This window comes from Poecilia reticulata, chromosome 6 (genome assembly GCF_904066995.2).
Source record: "Poecilia reticulata chromosome 6, P_reticulata-male-v2, whole genome shotgun sequence".
Classification (NCBI taxonomy): Eukaryota; Metazoa; Chordata; class Actinopteri; order Cyprinodontiformes; family Poeciliidae; genus Poecilia; species Poecilia reticulata.
Window position 1 is genome coordinate 8,418,929 of NC_088835.1, and position 26,949 is coordinate 8,445,877.

At 37.6% G+C, this 26,949-nt stretch overlaps 1 protein-coding gene across 4 annotated transcripts in view; it reads left to right on the forward strand.

The window, feature by feature from the left end:
• peak1 (pseudopodium-enriched atypical kinase 1) overlaps positions 1-26,949 on the forward strand; it is a 92,274-nt gene that overhangs the window by 13,704 nt on the left and 51,621 nt on the right. For 3 of the 4 annotated variants that reach the window (XM_008411171.3, XM_008411174.3, XM_008411172.3), the window contains exon 2: positions 3,508-3,612. The gene's annotated coding sequence lies outside the window, so the exon portion shown is untranslated. Of the gene's footprint in view, positions 1-3,507; positions 3,613-26,032; positions 26,091-26,949 lie in introns of all 4 variants that reach the window. The other variant, XM_008411173.3, reaches the window with a different exon arrangement.

The window sequence follows — 26,949 nt, forward strand, 5'->3', positions numbered from 1 at the left end:
TTGGGAAAATAGTCACTTGCTTATGCTGTCATTGGCTTGGAGTGGAGGTATTATATGTATTTATTTTCCAAATTATCAGCAAATTGCTGTGGGGTTTGGTTTATCAGTTTCCAGATGTGTTGTGAACAAAAGGTTTTTTTCCTAAATCCATTGTGGATCAGCTAGGAGCCCATCCTGTGGGCTCTTGTATTATTTAGATGAAATGGTAATGAAGACTGTTTTCACAGTTGATAGACTCAGTTCTGTTGGGGACCAAAGTTGCAACATTTGTTCCATTTTCAGCTGGTGTGGCTCACTTTCAAATTGCACTGTGTCAAACAAACCAAGTGTTAAAAACTCTGCACATCCCCTGTGGTGGCGGTGCACAAAAAAACCACTGAAGGAAACGACATGAAAACCTCTGAAGAAGACATGAACACAGCTTACGTCTTCATGAAATGTAAAGAAAAATGGAGTGGTGTCAGATTTTAGCAGTTGGAGGATTTCTCTTTTACCTTTGATAAAAGATCATTAGTTATTTTTCCCACTAACATAAAAATAAATAAGACTTGTGCTTTTGTTTTGGTTGTATTTTCCCAGAACGCCCTGCACTATAGTTCACTTCCTGCTTTTGGAGCGGTACAATGTCTGCTTGGCATTCACATATGCATTTGAACCGCGTCAGAGTTCACTTCAATCAAACGGAGATCTAGGTTTTTAGGCGGACTAGCGTTCGCTTTTTTGGTCCTCATCAGAGTTTGATTGCACATTCACACCTCACCAAACGGACCGGACTTTCTAGACAAATAGGCTAGAGTTAGATTAAAGGGGATTGTGAATGCACCCTTCACACTTACCTCAGTGGGACAAACATATGTGCATTTAAACCAGTTCAATGTTCAAGGCAAGTCTGCTTAATGCTCTCACAGTAATGAAATTTGAAGATGTAGAAAATTGGCCTAAAGAAATAATGTTGCTCCTTTTGGAGGACAAGGGATTCTATATATTTTAATGGGAAAGAATAGAGGGTTCCTACACTCTCAAAAATTTGGAAATTGATTTGGGCTTTTATGTAGGTTTGGATTAGCATGGATCAAGGTTAACCCCCCATCCTCTCCAAAATAAAACATATATATATATACACACACAGAAAAATACTTCTATTTGATTCCTGTCCCATGAACTAAATGTTGAATCCGTCCATCTGGTATTTGAACATTATTGAAGGTTCAGATTAAAATTCTGTTATTGCTGTTAAAATGTAAGTAGTCAAAAGAAACTTTTGTATTAAGAAATGAGCAATTGAATTTAGATCCTGAGAACAGCAGACAGCAAGGCGTTAAACGACTTTGAATCAAATTTCTTTGCCTTGGCCTGTCTGGTATGACGAGAATCTCTGAAACTTTTCTGTGTTTCCCAGTCAAATCCTGTAATATCACATGTGGTTTCGGGGGTTAGCATAATGCAAAGTCTTTGATCCAGGTTGTGTTGAGCTTGGCATGTGTTTTTTTTCTTCCTTCTTCTCATGGGGATCTCAGTATTTGCTTCAGTTTAACATCAAATGCCTTGCCGCATATACGCAGCGCTCAAAGCTCGCTTTGACAGCATATGAATTCGTAACGTCCAATTATGGTGCATTGCCAGGTTGGATCCAGACCTGATATTTTCTCAGCTTTATACATAAAAGATGTCCGCCGCATCATCCTAACCACAGTTTGTGAAGCCTAAGGTCCTGCAGGAACAACCGTTTGCATCACGGTAGCTGTGTGTCAAACACAGACACATGGAAATGTTTTGACCGCCCGTCTGTTGGAAAAAGAAGAAGAAACTGTGGTGCTGTTCCAATTAGAGCGGGAGGAAGGAAGTGGTCAGCTCTAAAAACCCAAGAGTAAACAACAACCCAGGGGAGGCTTGACCTGGATCCTCTTTTTTTTATTTCTTGCTCAGGGCACTTCAGACCGATTACTGCACTTTAACCTAAGAGCATTTTAACTCTATTGTCTTCATCTGTATCACATTATGCAAGTAATGTCTGGCTTATGTAAGTAATGTCTGGCTTGAGCTTCAGACATGTAAGGATTATTATTACCATCCAGGGATTATTTCATAGAAACGCTGACGTAAAAAAAACAACTACAAAATCAAATATTAACTTGATTTCACCTCTTTTGACCCACTGTGTGCACAAGAAACCAATATTTGGGTTGGATTATGTGCTTAAATATGAAATCATGTTATCAAGTGCACCCTCTTAGAGCACTAAATAATAATAAAACCTTTCGGTATAAACAGCCTCCCTTCCTCCAGGCCCTTAACTTCTAATAGTTTAGAACCACAAGCTGAACTCAACACTAACATTTCCTTATATAGCTTGTTTTCTTGCCTGAGCCAGACTGCGGGGTAAGAGGGTGAAACCAGCATGTCACGCCCGCAGGGATGAATTTAAGGGGAGGGGAGTGGTTCTTGACTAATTTCTGTTGACTCACTGCTTTTAATGAGAAGTGGGACGTGACGCCCGTTGTTGAAGGAAAGGTCGGGAATTGCTCGTTAGTGTCTGCCGGCGTTATTAATTCACTCCAGCCTCTTTTGTCTTTCGCTGTTGTGATTGTTATCGTGCATCATCAAGGAGGGAGCCACGTTTTTGTTTTTGTTTTTGTTTTGTTTTGTTCTGAGACGCGTTCTCGTGTCGGGTCCTCCAGGAGACGCGCTGACCGCAAAGAGATCACATTAATTATTTTATGTCTAGACTTGTTGTCACACGATGCCAAGAAGACGTGTGATGATTTTGCTGCTTACTATGAGAAGATACCTGTTTATTATTTGCTTATGGTCCATCTTACACTGTGAAAACCTCAGTATTTTCATCACTTCCGATGAGTTGAGAGAGCGTCATAGCTGTGGGTTATATTTTTAACCTTTACCCTCTGCTACTTCCTCTTCTAGAAGTAATCATCAGATGCAAGACTAAAGGCAGCATTTACTGTCAGTATAGGTTATGAAAATCTGGTTGAGATTTGATAAGCCTGTCACAATAAGCGGTTAGTCAATTAATTGTATGATAAGTGAATTGCTAGTCTGATGATTAAAATTTTTTCAAGAGTAATTTTATTTTCAGTTGCTGAAAAATGTCTTTCAGTTCCAGTCTAGTCTTTGAGAGAGAGCTAACTCGCATTATTATCATTATATTATTTGAAAATGGCATCAAAATGACAATATAATAAATGTCCACTCGTCAGTGGCAGCAGAATGGAAAGGTCAGTTTTTTTAAGTTTCAAATTATTGGACCAATCAAGCTGAAAATTGGTTCATGTTTGCTAATCTGTTAAATTCAAGCTTTAAGCATGAGAGCTTACAATTTTTGTTATCTTTTTTTCTTTCAAGTTTACGTCGTCAACAAGTTGTTTCAATGTTTTCAGTGGTCATATGGTGTAAAAATGTCTGCTTTTATGTCAAACGAGAATGTTTTCCTGCCAGTTTTCGTTCCACAAGATAAATCCTTTCGTTTTTAACCATCTTGTTCTTCTGCAGGAAAAAAATCGCGTGCAGACGGAAGATGCGCTGAGGAATTTGTCTGAAGCAGCAAGGCGCTGATACGCTCAGCCTCAGAGGAAACGGAAAACCGGCGCCTGGCAGGTGAGCCGAGTTGCACTTTCTGCTGCCTTTTATTACCGAGCTGTCATCATTCGCTGGGTAAACAATTATCACAGCAGGGCTGCTGCATCCCTTTGTTGTGTAATCTCTTCAGGCATGACAGTTTTACATAAGTGCTTCCTGTTTTTTTTCTCTGCTGTACATCAAAAATGACTGTAATCCCACAGGCTTTTCTTGGACTTTTGTTATAGATTTCTTTTTTTTCCTCTCCTTTAGCGGGTTAGGATGCCATGCTGGGTCATACATATAAATAAGTCTACACAGTACGACAAGACACATAAAGAAGTGCTGTTGTCTTAAATCATAACTTGTGGTGGAGCTTTCCCAGACAGACTGTTGTTGACGTGTTAGTCATTACGATACCTTGCACACACCGTGATACAAGGAACATTCTCACTTGTTTACACAACGGTTGTTTAGTCATGGTTTTCCAGGTAGACCTGAGGGCAGCAGTGTGTGTTTCAGTTTCTGTCCTTGCTGCCAGACAACACTGGTGACAGTTTCACTTTGGTGTCAGTCTGCAAAGATTAACATCTAATCTTGTGTTTTAAAATACACAAGATTGGATATTTTGTGATGAAAAATAGCTGAGTGAAATTAACAGAAAGGTTCCGCTTCCATATCTTTTGATAAAACAAGACTGACTTTGATTTATATTAAGATGTGCAGTTTCTTTCTGAAAACCAGAAAAAGGGAGAGTTGAATATTTTCCGGTAAATGTTAATCGTATTTCCATGTGTGTTGTCTAATTTTTCTTCTTGCACAGTTATGGGAATCACTGCAGTTTTAGTGAAAATGCTTCAGGAGGAAAGGGTTTCAGCACAATGTGTTACTGTTTCTGCATTTTGTTATGTCGGGAGACTTTCAGTGTTCCAACGTTATGAAACACGCTAGACTGAGATTTATTTGGTATTTAGAAACGGATGGCAGTAAAATCCTTAGTTTCTGCAAAGAAGTTGTTTTTCCTGTGGCTTTATTATATTAGCAATCATATTAGATTTACAGCTTACTATACATTGAATGAACTTGGAACAGATGAGTAGTATAGTAATGTGTCTGACATGACTTCTAACAATCATTAAACAGCCAATAGTGGATGCACTATTTTCTGGTGTTTCCACAATAGGCTAAAGTTTTTTTCTCATGTTTGCTTTGATAACAGTTCAGATAAGATTACTTTCACAAGAAAAAAAAATTTAAATATACATGCAACATGTTTTTTAAAAGATGATTAAAAAATGACTGCTGTCTTCAGATTGAAATTAAAAATGTTTGAGGCATAAATATTGGTGCACCAATCTGTTGGCCATCAAAATCAAAATTTTGAACTTGCTGAGCTCGTTTTTATGCTGTTTTTATTTTTATTTTTTTAAAGATATTCTTTGAAAAGCAAACGGTCGTAAACTTAAAATCCTATTTTTTCTGTACAGTGGATTCAACAAACTACCGGCTTGTCAGTGAAATTTAACAATGTTTACTGTCAGTAGGGTGTTTTTAGAAAGGAAGACAGGATGTACAGAGATGTGAGAAGATATTTTAAAAGTTTATTTTTGAGAGATGTTTGTGGTCCACTCCAGCTGCAAGAGAGTGAGAGAGAGTGAGACTTCAGGAGGTAAACGGAGTACTGAAGGTATTACAACCAAAGTTTCTCTTTTTTTTTTATCAATATGAGATTTTAACTTCTGTCATGAAGCATGGCGAATTTGTAAATTATTTGTATTTTTTATATTGAAATTCTGCTTTGCAGTGTCTTCTCTCTGTTACACTGTGTAAAATAATTGCTTAAAATAATAAAACTTTTATTAGCCGCATTTCTATTGTCCATGTAATTGCACAAATTAGAATTACGAAAACAAATCTGCTTAATGTGAACATGCCAATTTGTGTCAAAATCTTTTTTGATAAAAGGATTTTTCCCTGGGGTGAGGTGGTTTTTCAAATGTATTGAAATGAGCGTATTCAACAAAACTGGGGTTGAAACACTTTTTTCACATCACACAAGTCATGATCAACAACCCTGTGTCTTTTCAGCAGACATGAGCTTTTTAAAATGTATCATTGTACTTTCATTCTACAGTGCATAAATGTGGAAATCGGTTCATGTTTGTTAATCTGCTAAGCTCAAGCAACAGTGATAATCTTCTACTCCATTCATTTTGTGTTGCCTTTATCAAGAAACCTGCAGTGTGTTTTTTTCTGTCGTGATCAAAGATTAAATAAAGTTCAAATTAATAGTTACAAACAAAATTGCCGTATCTTAAGTCACAACAAGCAGGTCAGAGTTTAAAGTAAACCAGTGAAACCTTGGTCAGTTCATCTTCAGGCTAAATGTCCTCTACCAATGTTTAAATGTTGCGTTTAGATGGCCGGTGCAATCTGAGGCCAAGTGCTCCTCAGTCCCAGTGGAGGTTTAGAGTACTGTGAAAGTCAATGTCTATTGACTGACGGTAAACGGCGTGTGTGTAGATCCATCACTTCTTTGACTCATGGATGCTCGTAAAGTTCCTCTGTTTATCGATCGCTGCGTTTCGACTTTGTAATTATCAGTGACGAACGGACAGGAATGTGTCCTGTGCTTTTTACCTCTCGAGTTACCACTGCGGCTCTGCTCCTGAAAGTGCCCTTGCCTTCTCGTTTGAGGAGTAAATCATGCACAGTTTTCCCATTAGGACCCGCTTTATGGGACTTAATTGAATTGTACCATAGAAAGTGTTTACCTTGCAGCAAAAAAGTGTGAAAGAGGAGAAAAAGGCTCTACCCATTATGTCCTTGAAGCCTATTGTGTTAAAATCAGCAGAGATCAATAAATTAGTAGGCGTCTAGAGCACGTAGTCCTATCATACTCCTGTGTTTCACCCCCCATCCAACTCACAAGCCCCTTGTGTTTGTCCTGCTAAGTGGAGTGTGCAAGCTAGCAGCTGTTGGAGTTCCCATCAGAGAGCAGAAATGGATTTCACAAAGAGTCACAGATGTCTGAGACATCAATATAAAATGATCTGTGGGCCAGCTCTCTGCTCCTTTTCCTGCAACTACTGTTTCAGGGAAGTGGATGTGTGGATGCTGCGTTGTACGCTACGCACACACTTCCCAACCATGACAGTAATTGGATAATTACAGGTGGGATGATAATTTCTACAAATGATGCACAAAAATGTAAACAAAGCAATGACCGCCGGATGACTTCCAGAAAACTGTTGATTTAGCTTCTCCTTCTTCTTGAACTTCTAATCTGTGTTACCCCATCCTCCTGACCTTGGATTATTTTCTTTAACTTTTTAGATGCACTTTGGTCCTTGTTGGATAAAAGCGTTTGACGAGCGGTGGGTGGAAGTTTCCCATAAATTCCACTAAGTTGTGTCTCCATGTTGCATGCTTTAGTTACCCTGAGTCCATTTCACGTTAGTTATGGTAGGAATGTGCCATTGCATGAGAAAAGGTCATCATTCCTGTCATGGCTCTCTCAAGTCCTTAGTCAAGGCTCCCAACATAAGGACATTCTTTCCCACACACGTAACCATGCTCCGTTTCATCAATAAAATAACTGCTATTGTTTATTATGTTTGGAGCTTGGCTGTTCTTTACTCAGAGCCTTTAAATGTAAAAATAAACATATTTTCCTGAAAAGACTTGCTTAGTTCAGTCTAGTTTATAAATAAACCCACAGTTGTTCCAGTTTATTACTGGCTTCACAAATTAATTACTTCCATATAGTAACCACTGACATGTTATCTACACCCTCATCATTTCATGTTTGCCTTGTGTTTTAGTAACATAGGAAGATATCTACTTTAGCTAAATACTGCTAAAGTTTCATTTAACCAAGCTAAACAATGTTAAAGCAGGTCTTTAGCTAAATTAGCAGTTCTCAACGTGGGCGGTACCGCCCCCCAGGGGGCGTTCAGAGGACGGCAGGGGGCGCTGGCGGACATTTTTACAAAAGGGGGGCGCTGGGATGCCTTTGGGGCGCGTTTGGTCAAAGGTAAACTTTACACCTTAAATCCACAATAATACCAGTTTAGACTTTGAGCAACTTGGTAAAACTGTATTGTGAAACATTAAAACATGCTTGGCTGCAACTGTATCGATGGCAGCTCTTCTTCTATTCAGTGTTTGTAGCTTCATGGCGCAGCTCCGCATCAGTTTAGCGTTACATCGGCTGATGACGTTGCTGTATGGTATTTATGTAGGCTACATATGTTTTGGTAGTTCTGTGATCATGTCAAAGCAGCAATTTATATTAAAAAGTGTTTTATTTCCATTTGAAAGCTGCCCGCTTCCATGGAAGGACAATAGAAACCCGCTCTTATGAACATGTAATTACTAAAATCACGATACCCTCACTTTGTATCCCTCTGAAAAATGAACCCATTTAAATAAAGAAATCCCTCCATGGGTGATACCACGATAGAGAGCGTTCATTTTATAGCGTTAACACCGGAGCTGCAAGTGGTCCGACATGAAACGGGTTTGATGGAACAACGGTACCACAGCATTTTTAATTTCAATAATCAGAATATCGAAATTGTTTCCGTTATTTTAAAAGGTTTATGTCAGTCTGCCTTTTCCCCATCGATATGTTTCCCGACCGCCCTGCACCTTAGGGAGTTTAAAAAAAACAAAAAACGCCGCGCACATTGAGCCAAAGAAGAAGCGGGCAAAACGGAGCGATGAACTTGATGTGAATTATGGCATAAAAACAGAGAATCCGACACTGAACAGTGAAAAATCAACACATGATGTGAAACACATGATGATTAGGAGGTGCAGCAGGTGATGAGTGAAAATTACTGATGGTCAATAAACGATAAAATAAATGTAGCAACAGGAAATAAACTAAAGTGGACATAGCAATAAACCCAGAGAGGATAATACTAATCAAATGAAACTAAATGGAAATTAATGAAGAACAAAATGCAAGAATAAACTAAGAAACTAAAGTAAATACGGAGGAATAAACTGGTATGGCAAGACCTTTTGAGCAATAATTACAGAGACTGTATGGCAAGAATAAACGGACACTATTTCCAGATAAAAGGTAAAATAATATTGTTGAAGTGCCATGGGTAGGGGCGCAACTACACATTATTCATGTGACCTGCTTCAGCTAAAGCAGGCTCTATTCATTCAAATTTATAAATAAACCCACAGTTGTTCTATTACTGGTTTCATTAATTAATAACTTCCATATAGTAACCACTGAAATGTTATCTACATTATTTAGCTTAGCTAAATAATGCTAAAAACTTGTTTCAGCTAAAGATTTGCAGAAGCAAAGCCTTTAGCTTTAGCTAAAGCAGGTGTCATCGGACATTTTTGATTTGTGGAAAGTATTGATTTGAGAAAATTTGTCACAACTTTAATGCACTCCATATTACAGCGCTACTACAAAACTACATGACTGCTACTAAACTTTCGAAGAAATAGCCTGACGATGCTAATCTCATACAACACTATGCGGACACTTTGTCTGTACTTATGAAGAGTCACATCACAAACTGATTAATTCAGTTAATAATTCTCTTAAAACTTTGAGGCACTCAAAGAAAAGTAAAACTTTCCTCTCCAGAAAGTAATTTGATTCTTAGTTATTGAGACAAGATGGTGACGTCATGGCAGAAAGTAGTGCTTCCTGACTCAGTGGAAGATTTTGACTCTTTATCCATAATACATAAAATATTCAAGACAAGGGGCAAATCCAATATTTCCTAAGCTGTCACACATTTATTTATGTCTAAAGCTAATGGCTACCATTAGAATTAAGGATGGTGGTAAAGGACTAATGATCACAGTAATGTGAGGACGAGAAAGAGTGCAAGATCAGAACATCAGTTTTATGACTGGATTAATTTATAAGACATCGGCTAAAACTCAGTTTCAAGATCAGTTGTCATTGATTCTCATGGACTTATGAACACAATCTTTTTTCTTTTTGTTTTACGGTGTTGTGCGTTTATGTCCTGTTGGAAAATATCAAACAGTGTATCAATCAACACCTCAAAGACTTGGAATTGGATCAAATCAGGGAAAATGCATAAAGTGTTTTATAGATAGTATTCCTTACCTCACAATGCTGTCATGTAATCTGATTTTCTGATTTATTATCCACCAGTTTGCCCAGTGACTTTAAACTCGATCTCCACTAAGTCCTTTGGTCTTGCCACCAATTGTTGTATTGGTAATTCAGCTTCGTCTTGGCGGTCTCTTTAACGAGACTGATGTTTCAGCTGTTCAGCCTCTGGCCTGGCCTGTGCAGCTCAGGCTTTGAAAATGGAGAGACGATTTGGACTTAAAGCAAGACCAAGCTTAAAGTAGAGATGAAAGAAGTTGTGGAAGTACCACTAATATTGATTGGAACAGCTGGCAAATGAGTTGGGGCGACCACTACTAGTGATCATGTTTTAATTAATCCATCTGCTCATTTTCAGATTATTAATCGGTTATTGTAATTGATTAATTTTACTAAGAAAATCTGACAACTTCATGAGATCTAAGGAGAGACTTTAGTTCGTGAAAAATGTTTTAATATGTCAAGCTGTTGATCCTTCTGTGGTTTTAAAAGAAGAACCAACTGCAGCCATAAGATCCAACTTTCTGCAAAACATTTTTTTGCGTAAAGTGTCTCGTTTACTTCATAATCCAGATTTAGGACAGGACTGACTGCTTTATTGTCGTATTTCATTTTTGTTCATAAAGCACTGTAGTGAAGTTAGAGAAACAAACCAGAAATGGAGCTAATCACGAGTCAAGTCATTGCGAAGTGATGTGTTTCTCCATCTGCAGCCTAATACTGCATGGAACAAATTATGTTTCCCACACAAACTTAGGCAACATTGTAAAATGGATGTGTTTTTTTAGCAGCATGGAGTTACTATGATGCCCCGGGGCATCACAATCTTAATTGGACTCAATTAAACACTGTTAAGACATGTACAAGTGTAAAATTGCTTATGAATTATCTGCCTTGTTTGCATAAAGAAAGGTTTGTGACTTTGTAAATTCAGAGTTTATTTAGCATGCAAATCCTCTTTAGTATCATATTTGAAATATAAAAATTTAAAACACTATTTCACATTAGTGTAGCCTGCATTTAGAGTGGATCACACAAGTGAGAGAGCTGCTCTGCTGCGTATCGTTGGCTTGTTGTGACTACTCAACTCCCAGCCAGACCCCTGATCTTCCCACCCTCTTTGACATGTTTTTTCAGCTGTGTTTACATTCTAGGCCCCCCTAAAAGCTGAAAAGTGGGCTGAATGTCTTCCCCAGTCCTCACCCGCTGACATCTGTCAAGTCTGATTATCATTCAAAACCAGCATTCCTCAGCTCTTGTGCATAGTGAGCTCTTACAAGTTGGGAAAACTTCCCAAAAATGTTCAGAGGGAGACAAACATTGTTTCAAGGTCACTTAAGACGAGCTCCAAATGTTTTCAAGTAACCAGATATCTCCAAATATTCAAATGCATAAAAGAAACTATAGAAAAGTAGAAAACACAGGCATTTTCTGAATAAGATCTTTCTAAGACATGTTTTGTTGATTTTAACTTGCTGATTACTAGAAGGAAAAGACTGACACTACATTGCAGCTGAAATGCTTCATGGTAGCCTTTGACTTTTACATATTTAATTTATGATCAATATCTTAAACCAATATGTTTGCAAGCCAGAAAGAGTATTGTGTTCATTATGCATTATTAGTAAGTATGAAAATAAACCTACTGAGCTATATGACGTTTCATTATCATTGTACAGAGTCCCATCCTATCTCTTTATCTGTTATTAATCAGTTGCAATCCTGTCTTAGGTAGTTATTGTTAATCAGAAATTTACACAGAAACAAAATGACACACTTGGCAACAACTGGCAGATTTTCAGCTTGATCGGTACAGATCGAAGACTGATTGGTTAGCATTTCAAAAATCGGAAACCATCCACACTGCGGTATCAGGTGGTAGTGAAAACACTCTTCAGTGTGTTTTATGCTACTGACAGAAGAGGGCTCCATACTTGTTATTTTCAGCACAGGCTGTGTGTTTTAAAAGGAAGTTAGAGGCAGAACAGAGATGTAGGAAACTATTTTAAAGAAAAATGCATTTTCTATGACATGCCTAAAGTTCTTCTAGATTGCAACAGAGCAAAATAAATTAAGACTTCACCGGGTATAATTCAAAACTTTGAACTGAGATTCAAAGTTCAGAATTTTGCTAATGTTTATAATTGGTAATGCTAATTGCTAATGTAAAATGCTAAAACAAGCTTGAAATGCAAACTATCGTTTTCTTTTTCTAAAAATGACAATAAATTTGTTTACTGCTTATTTTTTTAACATTCTTATTATAAGACAACTTTTAATCAACCTAATACAACATTAGGAGGTCAAACAGTCAGACTGGAAGTCAACCACAAATCTTCAGTCGATATTCATCTCAATAAGCAATATGCTACATGTAAGATCCACCAAGAATTAATGTTAATACTTGATAAATGGGAATAAAGGTTAATCTTTTATTGAAACTCCGACGCTGATATTTTACCAGAATCATACATTTCTAGGTGAACTTCTGACACATAACTATGTGGATATTACAGCATTCAGGTTCATTGACTTATTTAAGTCCGTCCTCTAGTTCAGTTGCTTCAGTTGAATAGCAGTAATTTTTAGTGAATTATGATTTTTATTGTCCTTGATAATGAAATAAACCTCAACAAAAACTACAATCCTGGAATAGATTTTTCATCATTTAAAATCTAAAAAGAAAACCCCGTGAGCAACACTGTACTGATAGTTTTTCAAGCTGGCAAAAATTTATTTATCAAAAAAAAAAAAGAGCCATGTGATGAAAGTTTTAGCCATCCATCAAATTTTCCAGACAGCCATTTATTTAGGCGGTCACGGCATGATTACTTAGTTATGATGATGGACAGTTGTGAAGAATGTTGTTCCCCTGACGCGGCCAGGAGGCAGATGGATAGCGTTGTGGTAATGTCGTCAAGATGTTAGCAGTCAAGTTGCGTCATTTGTAAAGAATGAGTGATGATTAAACCAGATAGATCACTCGACTCAGACTTTTAAAGAAGTGCAGCGATTCAATACCTGCACCAATCAGATTAATGGACCCATCCTTTTCAGGTTTTATGCATATAGATGTTCTCAAAAGCTTAAAATTTGGATATAGGAAGTGAATATTTGAACTGAAAATCAGAGGGATTCTTTTTTATTTAAGGTTAACAGCTGGACCTGCACTGCGAGTGTGTGTATGTGTCCCCTCTACAAAGGCCCCACAGCACTGATTCATCCAAGGCCGGCTTCTAGATACCATAAATAGTTTGTCTGAGTGCAGTACAAATGTTTTCATGGTTCGTCCTGTTCTTTAATTCCCAGCATTTAACTGTTTGCGTTAACTGCAGACAGTGGGACCAGTAAAAGTCTGTTGTGGTGAATTACGGCCAGCAGGCAGAGAAAGTTCCAGTAGTTTGAATCTGATATGAAGGCAAGTGTGATAAAAGGTGCCACACTTTATCAGTGAAATATCACGGACCCCTTGAGGGTTTTTTGAACATCTCGAAACTTTTCCACGTCTAAAGAGTTTTTTTTTTTTTCAGCCTCTTACAGATGCAAATTTATGATGGTTTCCCTCCAGTATCACAAGGTAATAACTTTTATCCTCAAATTGATGGCGTTTCCCTTTTCTTTGGAAACATTGCGGTACCTCCTGCCAGAGGGCCTGCGGAGCCAAGTCTTTCTTCTGTCGCCAAATGACCAAAATGAAATTAGATTTTCCGGGAGGCGGGGAGGGGAAGTGAAAACTATTTTCAGAAAGAAAAGTGGGACAGGGTTAAAATTGACCAGAAACTGCACGTCATTTTGTATCCTGTCAACCTGAAACACTAGGCAAAGACTTTTTGTTTTGCTTCCTGATATTTGTAAATGTGAACGTCCTTTGTTTGGACTGACTGAGTTCTGGTTTTTTAAAAATGTTTTTAGTTGCATTATAAAATTTCAGGAGTTCTTTTAAGGTGAAAAATGGAACATCAAGATCAGAGACAACATAGGTTCTCCTGCTTTCCTCTGCAAAAACGTAAGTTGATTGGTTTCTGTTGCATTCTGGATTTTTAATTCATTTGTCTCTATAAAGCATTTACTGAAACATCCTGTCGATTACACCACTTTGCCTTTGTCTGCACAGTTCCTACGAAGCTTTGACGTGCGTTGAGTTTATATTGTACCCAAATAAAATTCAGTTTCAGATGTGGTCTGGCAACCCGATGCTGTGCAGATCTTTTTCGCTCATCAAAACAATGCAACGTGGTAAAATTCACAACAGTCTGACGCTTCATTAAGATAGATGCCCAAAACCTGTCATGTTGCAACATGATATTTCTCCTAAGGCCTTCATCGCCCGATCCGTCGTTCTGGTAGTGTTGTGATGTCCTGTTGCTGCACGTTTCCCACAAGCTCAGCTGTTGATGGAATGCATGGTTGGTGGAGTTGAAATACTTTTTAGCTGGATGGCATAGATGTGCGAGCTTCATCAGAGGGGAGTGAAGCATGACCTGCTAAGGGATTTTGCAGCACTTTTAAAACCCAAAACACAATTGGGTTCAGAATAGATTAAATAATTTGTGGCAGAGACGATCCAGAGGATGTTGAACCAGAAGAGGGAATCTGGACTGTATGATGGTAACTAATTTCATGTGAACAAAATTAGTTTTAGACGCATTTGTTAAAAATGTTGCACTGTGATTAAATTGGTTGTTTTTATGTTTAAGGGATATTGCATTTTGTGTTCTTTTCTGTTCTGACTAGCAAAAGTACGAACGCAACTGGATGTGCACTTACCTTGAAGACGTAGTCGAGATTTGTAATTTGGAAGCAAATCTAAGCAACACTCCCAGTGGGGCCACCATTTTCTTTCTTCCCATCTTTACATTTCAGATACTGCAGGGTTTCCTTCAGTGTATTATAAGCCTGATGGCCCACCAGGCTTTACTTGTGCCCCCACCAGGCTTGGCATTGTTTATTTACTTTAGTTTTTTTTTAATTATTGCCTTTTTTAAGATTATAGTTGGTATTTAGGTATTTAGACTTTAATCTTAAAGTCTTCCAATAACGCATGACTATCAGGTAATATTTTCAGATTTTCTGTCAACTTTAAAATTTTTTTAACTCAGAAACATGGCGGTGAGCTGGATGACTGCCCTAGCGCCCTGAGCACTGGGGTTGGAAAGTTCTCTGGAGGAAACCCTGTACTGATACTTAAGTCTTGTAGTAGACATAAAAGCTGCAAGTTTTACTTTGAAAGGCTGCACTCGATTATTAGCGAGTGATGTTGATGAATTATGGGATGTTAATGACTCCTAACAACCTGTACAATGGTGACTAAATGAGTATATCTGCAAATAAAAGCTGCAATAAATGTCATTAGGTCAATTAAGAAAAAAACAAACATAACACACATTTAATATTCTCTCTGATTTGTCGGATCGCTGTCTTCTCCCAAAAGAGACGCAACAGAAAATGGAAGTAATTAGTCACCATGTTACATAAGTCTTATTGCTACCAATGGGGATTTTAACGACCATTATACATCAACCTTTATGGTGGAGAGAACTTGCCGTGTTTTGAGAATCCATTTGCGTTCACAACATAAATGAGAAATCGCACTTTCATGTTACTTTTTTTTCCTTTGTGATTTCCAAGACATCCCTAACTACATTGAGCTTTATTTTAAATCTTCACTCTGAAATTTAACATCCATATTCGCATTCAGGGTCCCACTTTCATGCTGAGCAGTGAAGAAATTCACTTCCAGCAGCGTTTGGTTCCTGGTGTCTATTACGGATTAGACTTCAAAGAGCTAATTTAGGACTGACATCCTAAAAATAGAAGAGCAACACAAGGCTGTAAAACTCAGCGGGGAATGCCCGTGTTCACGTTTCTAATGAATTCATTTCTATGCATCACTCGTGGTGCTGATGGACTTCACCATCTTGCTGTGTTTTAATGACTACCTCATCCCTTCTATTGCACCGATCAAGAGAGTTGAAGTATATAAAAGAGCGATACGCTTGATATTCCCTACTCAGATTTTTTTTTTTTCGCACTACCAGCAGATTTTTCCTTCTCCCATTTATGGGATTCCTATTAAACAGAGGGAAAGCAGATCTGTCTGTCATCCCTGGCAGGGTTGCAAGTAACAAATATGTCATTGATCGATTCATTTATTCAGTATTCTGACAATTAATTGTTTATTGGGATAAAAAATGTCACATTTTGCAGTTTTCTTTATTGAAATATTAAGTATTTTCAGTTCAGTGTTTGTTTAGAAGATGAAAATAAACAGGCTTTTAAATAAAAAAAATAAGCATTTTATTTCCTAAAATGCAATAGCTTAGCAGAGCATTCCTTTAGCCAATTGAGGAGTTTTGGGTTAAATATATGTTTTATGAAAGCATTTTATCTTAAATGCGAAATATATGTATATATTTGGTACATTTTTGGCCAAATTAAACCTGTGAATGTTTGTTTTTAAGCAAATAGCCTTTATTTTGAGTCTGTTAACCAGTTAACTAGTGATCAATTTCTACAATAGTTGATGATTATTTCAATAATCGATTAACAATCGTTTCAGTCCTAATCCATGGTGGGATTACTCAGCACTATCTTGAGCTTGTTATTTGTTTTTTTGTTTTTTACCACCAACTTTCCCTGTTTCATGCAATCTGTTTTTCCTGAATGAAAGGCTTCCGGTGCAGACGAAGGATCAGAGCAGCTTTTATTTTATTTTGTTGAAACAATTGCACTCAGGTGGCATATACTTTGGATGCAAGGAGATGCCTCAGGTTATGTTGGTGTTTTCTCAGCACTTCACAGGAAAGCAAAGGTGCATATTTTCTTTTTGCTACTGACAAGGTTTGTGTAGAACTGTTGAAGTATAAATGTACCGCCTTTAGTCTTTGAATTTGCTCCATGGAAAACCAAGTAGTTTTATGGTTTTTAACCTTTAAAAGAAAAGTGGAACCAGACTTTATTGCTGCCATTACAGTTTGTTAAATGAAACTTAAATTAAATTAATTGATTAGTTTAATTAATAGGTGTATTGATCAAGATATTTTTCAAGGATGTATAATTTCTAGTATAACCTCCAGTAAAATTGTCATTGTTTTACAGTATAAATACCAAACATTTTAAATGCAAACATATAACATTGGCAACTTGGTTTTTATTTTAAAAAAGAAAAGTCCTGTTGCTGCTAAAACGTTAATTTATAGCTGTTTATTATTAAAGAATATTTTAATAACAGTGGTTTGCAAACTTGTTAGAACATAAAATTTTTCTTTTTTCCAAATATGACCATATTGTTAAGACAGGTTTCCCAGTAGAGTTGGATCTCAATTTGTAGTATTTTATCTAAAAAAATAAAAAATAATAATAATAATAATTAAAATGGACAGAGCATATTATTTTTTCAATCTGCGCTGCTTGTTTGAACAAAAAATTAAACATTTTGAGTTGACAAAATAACCAGGATGTGAGAAAGATAAAGATCTCACCAACTTAAACGTCAGAATCCAACATGGCTGCCGTGCACATATATTTGTACAAATTTTACTTGTGGACGTTATACATAAAATGCAGAGACAGTGTTTTTAACTCATGTTCCTAATAGCAATTAGCCTGTCAAAAGCTTATCAAGCCACTTGCTAGTTATTCAAATTTGAACATAGTTGAGTGTAAATCTTAAAAATGCTGCCATTGCAGGGCAATATTCATATTATGAAGAACTGTTTGGATTGCAGTAGTTGTTGGCCAATATAGGTTAGGAACTTGCATTGTTCATATTGGTGTAATATTTACTCAGTTGTGTCTCTCAGCAACAGATGCTCACACTGGACACTGATGACATAACTCAAAATATGATTTGTGCCCAACCTGTCAATCAAAAATTTATAAATTTTATTGCCATTTTTGCAGCTGTAAAGGATTCAGAACAGCTGAATTTGTTTTTCTGTTATGCAAAAGAAAGGGTATTGGTCTTCTTTCAGTTAACTGGCCAACAGCAACAAGTGGGGAAGGGACAGAACTCCATTCCTCCAAACAGCTGAAGGACACGCCCATCTCTCTGGCACTTTCTCTAACATTTCACTTTAAACTGTAGGAACAATATGAATTTATAGTAAGCAGCCTATTCCTAATTCTGCATGTTTTTGCTTTGCTTCCTGTGGCTATATTTGTTTTCAAGCAGCTTTATGAGGACCTAGACATACACATCTTCACAGTCCACCTTAAACTTGATAATGTCGGTTAACAGAGAGTTTCTTCTTTCCTTCTGATTTTTGGCGCTCTTATAAAATGCATGCTGTCTGGCTTTTTCGTCTTCTCCTGTGTCTGCACTTTTTTCCCCCCACCATCTACCTCAGAGGACTTTTAGCAGTTCTTTTTCAGACTAACAGAGGCTTTTAGAGACATGCAGCAATCAGCCCAAAGAAGGAGGACAGTATGAGCAGGCAGGGCAGAGACATTATTTTCTACTTAACAATCACAGCCCCATTCTCCCTTTCCTGTCATCCCTTGTTTTTGTTCACTTCTCTCTAGGGCTGTTTATAGGAACTCATTGTCTCTGCTTTTGGCATTCGCTGCTCTCAAAACTTTGTCCTTGTCATGGTTGTTGATCATGATAGAGGATCCCCTTCCAGTGAACCTCTCTGGATGTTCGACGGCTTACACAAAGACGGAGTTTTTCATCACTATCACAGTTTTTGGTTTCCTGTACTGTGTTTGTGGGACTTACAGTACTTTGTAAATGTCTGCTGTGTACTTTATTCATATCTCTCCAGGTCTAATCAGTTTCACATCTTAATACCACTTGACATTTTTAATGGGACAAATTGAAGATAAATTATTAGATTATTGTGATATGATAACCTTTATTAAACATACCATTGTTTCATGCGGTATTCAGCCTGCAGTCAGCTGCAGACATAACAGATGAATTTCCAGCTTCAGTTTTAATCAGCATTATCTTGATAAAGGCGTTTCCATGGTACCAGTAGCTGCATTTCCATTGACCATATAATTGAGAGATTTGGAATTGCGAAAATAAATTTGCTAAATGTAAACAGGGCAATTAAAAAAACACCCAAAAAACTCTTGTTAATAAAAAATGTTGAAGCTAAAATGTGGTGGGATTTTTTTGGGCTATGTCGAAATTACTGTATTTTGCAAAACTGCAACGGAAACTTTCTTTTTGCATCAAACGAGTGGCATGATCAACAACCAGATGTTACTGCTGGTAGAAATGACAAAGGAGACGACAAAAAGTGGTAGGAAGATAACGGCACGGTGTGTTTCTTAATGACTTATCATATGAACAAGCTTATTCATGTGTGATTTTAATTGCAGTTTTTGTTTAATGGAAACATTACAATTTTGAAATTGTGTTTTTTCGACTTTGCGGAATATCAGCTAACTTTTGCGCTTATTTGTAATAGAAACGCGGCTAGTGTTTGTTTCTCACAGCTGTTTTACAGTATTTCATGTATATTTCTAACGGCCAAATTGTTGTTGTTTTTCTTACCAAGGGAAAAGTTTAGTGGGTGTTTTTCAGCCATTTGACCTGTAGTACTCTTATTATTGATGGTCAATATTTGAAGAACAATTAAAAATCCATTATTTGATCTTTGAAAACTAGCATTTTTATATTTGTAACTTTTGTACATTTAATGACAGAGGAAAACTTGTGAAGTTTCACTTTTTTCACTTGTGGTTTTTAAAATACAAGTGTAACAGATAAAAATGTAGGTAATTTGACCCAAAACGTCCTGATCCTGGACTTCAATTATTCAAATCCTCCTTGTACGTCTTTGTACTTTTCAAACTTGCAGTTCCACGTTGTTCTCCAAAGGGAGCCAGACACGGTTGCCCTGCTAGATAATGGTTTTTCAAGCCTGGCTTCATGTAAGCAGACCTGAACTGTGAGTCAGAATTGTACACTCATTAATTTTGCTCCGTTTTATCACTCTCACTGCTTTACTCTCTGTGATCTAGTTAGGCTATCATATATCTGTCTGGGATGAATATTTTATGACGCAATGCCCTCCTCTGGCTCCAAAACGTGTCGAAGCTGATCTGTCGTCATTCTGTTTCTATTGCTGTCCTTTGCCCTGCTTATGGGGAGGAAAGGACTTTTTCTGCCGCTTTTACTGCCAGACAGGCCCAAATGGCCATCTGAAGCGGTCATCTTATCACTTCATCTTCTTAAGAATTACAAGCTCCAGGTCTTGTAAGTTTTATTACCCTTTAAATTATGCATAGCAGTGTAACACAAGTAATATATGTTTCATATCAGGACAAGTGATTCCCACGTAGGACTCCTTTTGAGGTAAATTTTAAAAATATTACTTTTAACTGTTTTTATGAAGTAATTTTACATTAGTAAACCACCTTAGGGATGGTTATAGCTAAGCTGTGCTGCTGTAAGAGCTGATATAACATTTAAATCCAATGCTGATATTACTAATTAGACAGTAATGCAGCAGGAAAACATTTTTATAAGATGGTAAGAAAAATATTAACAATAGTATATTGTAATAGAGGAGGAGGCAATTAAAAGCACGGCAGAAACTGGACACTTGTATATTAATTGCATAGGGTAAAGTGGTAACAGTGCAGCACAGCTTGGTTTCACAGGAGGTTAGAAAAGCAGCAGTTTAAGACTTGAAAGAGCTATCACTTTCAACATAAAATGACAACTTTTCATCATATTTGCTAATTTGTACTCAGTTGCATTTATTGGGTAAATAAATATGGTAAAAATATATGCATATATTTTCTTAGCTTTTTAGCAGAGAGCTTTGAGATAGCATCGCAAGCTACTCTCTTTCCTCTTGGCGTGTGAGGTTATCACAAAAAAACAGACTAAATTCTTTCTAAAGAATTTTTAAAAATTGAATTAACATTCAACATGCACAGTGGCGCAGTTGGTAGAGCTGTTGCCTTGCAGCAAGAAGGTTCTGGGTTCGATTCCCGGCCCCGGGTCTTTCTGCATGGAGTTTGCGTGTTCTCTCTGTGCATGTGTGGGTTTTCTCTGGGTACTCCGGTTTCCCCCCACAGTCCAAAAACATGACTGTCAGGTTAATTGGCCTCTCCAAATTGCCCCTAGGTGTGAGTGTGTGTGTGCATGGTTGCTTGTCCTGTCTGTCTCTGTGTTGCCCTGCGACAGACTGGCGACCTGTCCAGGGTGAACCCACCTCTCGCCCGGTACGCTAGTTGGAGATAAGCACCAGCACCCCTCCTGACCCCACTGAGGGACAAGGGTGTCAGAAAATGGATGGATGGATGAATTAACATTAAAATTACTTGTTTTGTGTTTATGCGAAGTATGCAAGTATTGGCTGATTATCAATCACCCAAAATTAAAGAGGGGTTTATCAATAAGCCAGCTGATTACCTTGGATTGGTGGTATTGCTGTTCAGTGCAGTGTGGTGTTTAGAGGATAAACCTGCTTCCAAAAGCCATAATCATATTCATGTCTCTAACCTTATTTTTTTCAGCTTACTTAATTCTTTTTATTTCATAGTTTGCATTTTGTAACCTTAAATCTTCATGTCACTTCACAGAGTTGAAGACTTCTTAATAGTTTTAAAGAGGCTATGCAAAAGTTCATGCTGTATTTGAATTACTACCCAAGATAACAACTGACAGCAACTCTTGGTTAGCAGCTACAAAGCTCGTATTTCGCGTGTATGGCACTGCATGCAGAGGCAAAAACAATCCATTGCTTTGCCGTTATCACTTAGTGTCAGTCGGCTCCCCGAGCTCAACCTCGCTGACGCAGAAGGCCTTTCATTCGCTTTGATCTCGTTAATAATTGCATGCCATGCAGCTGAAAAAGAAGGGCAGATTTAAAAAGCAGCAGAATGCTGCAAACTGATAGGGATAATAATAGCGGGGGACTTGAGACTTTTGTGCTGTTTGAGTTTTAATCCACTATTGTCTATTCAGCTGTTTCAGCTCATTGTGATAATTTTGCGGATGGTCTCCGAGTTTTATTAAAAAGAAATTATCATTTTTTGAAACCAAAGACAATATTTAATGGATTTAAAGAAGGTGGATTTGAATTTTTGTATTTTCTACGGCTCTTTTTGTGTTTTTTTTGTTTTTTGTTTTCCCTCCCTGACAAATAAAAGTAAAAGACATGCTGTCGTCCACCCATAACAGAACGAACGTCAGCTGGCTCAGTGGCAGAACCGAAGAAGAAAAGCACCAACCGGGAACATAAGCAGGCCAAGAAACTGAACTGTTTTTATTTGTCATCTCCTTTCTCCACTGGAGCTGGAAATGGATTGCGTTAACATTCTTCCATTTCATTGAAACTCACACTCGCCTGTTGAGTTATTCTCATAGCAGCAGCGATTTAAATCCTCAAAGCTCTTAATGTTTTCACAGGGAGTCAAAGGCATACTGGGACTGCTATGGTGTGTACATTGTAATAAAAGTGTGTATTTTTTGAGTCATGTCGGATCAGATGTTTGCCTGATAACATTTCATGAATTTTTTTCTCTGTCTTCCCCTAAGCTAGGAGCAGACTAAACACAGCATGCAGAGCAGGTTGCATTACACAAATTGAAAGATTCTGCAGCCAAAACAGTCTCATTCACTACCAAAAAAAAAAAAATCCAATTTAGATTTGCTCCACCAAGAAGTTTGTTTCTGTTAAAATGTAGTAAAATCAGTTTGAAAATTGAATGTGAATTTTATTTTATTTTTTAAATGGATGCAGCGATGTGAAAATTTGCATGATCCCTGGACTAATATCGCCCTGGATTAATTTACGGGACTGATACCAATATATATGAAAAAAATGACTAACGTCGGCCGATATTTATGTTATTGCCAATATGTAAATTCATGTTTTTACTTGCATGCTATAAAATGCTGCATGCTAAAAAAATTAATAAAACCTTTTCAGTTATGAACCGAAAAATTCTCATTACCATTAAATCAAATTTTTGATGAAAACATGCTTCTTGCATGTTTTCACTGGTATTTGAGGTTGGAGGGCCTCGTTGTCATCACCCTAATCTTTAGTTTCCTCCACAGATTCTCCATGATGTCCACACACGTGATGAAAAACAAGTTCAAGTGGAGGATGTGGTTGTGTTTTCCGTGAGTGTGTTTGTGTGTGAGAGCACAGATGACAGGAATAGTTATGCATGGAGTTTTGACTCGCAGACAAACACAGAGCTCACATTCACAAATGAAAGAGGGGTGAACCATAATGGGCAGGTTGGCCATACATAATGGTGCCTAACCACAGGCATTTTTCCCAGAAGCAATCTGACATTATGTGTGGTAACATGTGGTTTGTAGCAGCTGACTCACTAAAGACTGAAAAAGTCAGGTAGACTCTGAAAACAATAAAACGGCACCAATCTCTGGATCCTGGCCGTTTGAAAGATAAACAAGCAGGTCATAATTAGACAACTATTCTGGTTTTCAGGAGAAATATCAGCTATTTTTTCTGTCAAAGTTGAGGAGCTGTATGAAGCTTTGAACATCTGAGCACCATGCAATTCATAATCTGAACATGGTAAAATACTGCCAATCTATCAATACCTGCAACCGTAAGGTGATGCTGCAAGAACAATGCATTTTAAACACAACATATTCTATTATTTCCACTGCATAATTATTCAGTTTTTTGTGCTGGTGTCATAAAACCACAACAGAACACATCAAGTCCATACGAGCCTGTTTGGGTCTGGTCTTTCTCTAACAAGTAGCGCCATTTGGTTTCTGTAAATCATCATCTGGAAGAAAAGCCCCCTTATTATTACTTAGCCTTGCAGTCAAATGGGGTGATTAAATTGAGAATGAGTTCAAGGATTTATCTTTCATCCGATTCCAGAGAAGGACAAGCATCAGTCACCACAAGGCCTACAAAGTATCTGTGTTTTTCTAATCCATCTCCCAGAAAACATTTGCTTCTGTAAAGTGTCTGTTTTTTATTAAGTCGGCTAAGCACTGACAGACGTCAAGGCGTTGCACTCAGCCTCTTACTTTGATTTAACCCTGGGTTTTTTCTGCTTCTTTGCCGTTTTTTGTGTGTTTTTTTTTTGTGTCTTTTATGCCCACAGCAACATTTAATATGCAGCCTACCTGGATATTTCATTTCCACTTCAACCCCGATAAAAAGTCGACGTCATTGCAGCAGTTGCTGCTATTATTTTGCACATGTTGACCTCGTGTGGCCCTTCCACCTACTGTGACCTGACTTTATTTTAATATTGACCCTGCTGTGTAAAAAAGCCAGATGTCAGGTGGTGGGGCGCTTTCCCCAGAGCAGGTCAACCGCCCACTGTTGTCACATCCGTACGCATACCACCTCCAGAAAAACGCCCTGCTTAAAGCGAAATGAACTGCCAAGGTGCCGCCGAGACTAAACACCAGAGAAGCTGGTATCCGTCAGTTGTCTTTGTCTTCAACATGTTTTGAGTGTTTCAGTGAGGAATTCCTCTGGCTTGTTTCGATTGGAAAGAGCGAACGTTTTGATTTACTGAAAGTTTTAAAGTCTCACAGAAGTGACAAACTGTGGAGGCAGCAGTGGAAACTTAACCATCAAACCATCTGTGGGAAAAAACCAAAATAATAAAAAAAAAGATTGGTTTTGTTTAGACTGAGCTTGTATGTGTTGGCTCTTAGGTTCCTGACACCCTAAGGGTTATCTTGATGGTATTCGCTTAGGGACATTTCACAGAGATTTGCTATGTACTTTTTCTTTTAGATATTTAGTCACATTAGAACAACAAACATTGATAATTAACTTTAGTGGGGATTTTATGTGATAGACCTACAAAAAGAGCCACAATTTTGCTGCATGAAACAGCTGCATTGGGTTATTTTTCTGTTTGAGCAAGTCTTGAATTCAACTCAATTCATGAAAACTATTGAATTATTAATTAATTGGCTAATCCTATCGCAATAAGCAATTGAATTATAATTACTTCCAGAAAGGGAATCCTATAAAAACAAAATGGTTTGCCATAAAATAAAAAAGATACAATCTACTTTTTTCAATTATTATAAAGTGAATCGAGCAAAAAAAAATAAATAAAAAAAATATCACAGATTCAGTGCTTGTAAGTAGGCCTGTCACAATAAATAAATCAATTAATTGCATGACAAACTAAAAGGAACTCAATAATTTCATTTGCTTGACTTATCAGTTTTCTCTTTTTTTCCCTCTTTTTACCAAAAACCGAATGATAAAAGTCTTCAGTCTGGTGTTTTGGTCTCAACTATCCTTTTTTTTTTTTTAAAGATAATTTTATCTTCATAATTTATTTTATTTGTCGTTTCTGTTGTTTTCTTTATTTATTTTGGATATACCAAATGCCTTCAAGTTCCAGCGTTTAAATGTTCATTAGAATTTCAAGTTGATCTTCGAGAATGTGTTTGTGCGTTTTTATATTATTACTATTGTATTACTTGAAAATGTTCTCAAAACAATTTTATCGTTTATCTCTAAGTTCTGGGGCAATTTATCATCCAGCAAAATGTGTTATTGTGACAGGCCTATTTGTAAGTTATAGTAAGAAAATATAACTTGGCTGTAAAAGATACCTGGTTGTGTGGCCCTACAGTGATGCCCCCCATAAAATCACTGAATTTATTTCCCTCTGCTATTTTAACTCTTTGTTAGCTCACTCCATACATCAATCAAACATCTTTCAGTTCTGATAAAATACTTTTCTTCACTTGTTTAATTTTTCTTCCAGGCACCTCGTCAGAGACATACCGGGTCACATTCTCTGTCTAGACTCTGTATTTAACAAACCGTTTGGCTGCTGACCCGTCTATTAAATCAGCAGTAGGCCGACTAGGAGCTTCTTTTGCTTTAATCCATATCACTGGCAGGCGGACAGCTGCTGGACTCTCCGTGCCTGAGATGTATGGTTAACAGGCATCATGGAACTGATATGGCTCTTTGGGACTTCAGTTCTGCTGGGAGGATTACTCTTAGCCTCATTCTTTCAGGGTTTTTTTGTGTCTTTTTTTTAAATCCCCTCTATGCAACATGAGTTGTTAACAAGCCCCGGTGACTGCTGAAGGAGTTCAGTGGACACTGGGATTGAGCGTGAGCTATAATTACTACCAGGAAGGGAATTCTGTATCATGTCTAGCTGACTTCATCTTATGCTTTTTCTCGTACCGGCTTTATCTTTTAAGTTTCTCTGCTGTTTTACCCCTAAAACAAAACTTGCCTTAGTGTTTTTTTTCTTTCTCCCAACAATTTTCCGTGCCTGTCTCGCTCCACGCTCGTTCCCTCCCTTCGTCATCTCGTCGCTCTTAAGCTCTGCCTCCGTCTCCTCCTCTCATTCATGCTCCGGCTTCTTCCCCACCAGGCTTTTCATGTGGCTCATTCATCCGCCTGACCGCAGACCGGATTCACACCAGCGCTCCGTGAGTAGTGTGCATCCAGTTTGCGTCGCCGTTTATGTTCGTTTCTCATCTGCCGAGCCTCCACCAACTGTTGCTCCGGGGGCTTTCTCGCAGGGCCACGTGGGCTCGCAGGCGTAACGATCACACAAGGTTCTAAGAGATTCCCAGAGAAATTTCCTTGAGTTTTGGAGGAAGGGAACAGTGTGAGAAGCAGCAGAGGTGGAGTGGTAGGCCTGATAATCTGCATCACCTATGTCAGAGGATTAGACGAGGGACACTTGGCACTGATGGGACACCCTTTAATTTAACAGGATGTGTTTGCGTTGGATAAGCCAGCTCACATTTTAATGAGCGCGCCTCATGCACAGAGAAGCTGGAGTTTAAATATTTGTTCAAAGTGTCACTTTTAGGCAGCTGTTGAATTTTTGTTTTTTATTGCTCAGAAAATAGTTTATCCTGAGATCCACACATGACTGTTTAACAGCTTTTCTAATTTGGTTTAATATGAATAATATTCTGTTTGCAATAATATTGCAAACAGAACAGCGTATTCTCCAGAAAGGCTCAGTAGCAAAGCATTGTTTTGACACAGGAATTATTATTTTCCTTCTGTCTCTTTTTGACATTTTCTGCACATTTTTTCTACTGTCTGTGGAGAGCATTAATATTAACATGACTTTCTACAGTCTTAGTAAATTCTAACTTTACACTTTGGAAAGTGGAAGACAGTTTCGTACCAAAGCAGATTATTTGTTGATACTTTTTCCGTGAACACAACTGAAAGTGTTTAAAACACAGAAATGTTGTTACAGTTTCACTAATAATATTGATGCCCTAATAAGGAGTTTTATCTCCTTTATTTTTTAAATCATTTTATTGG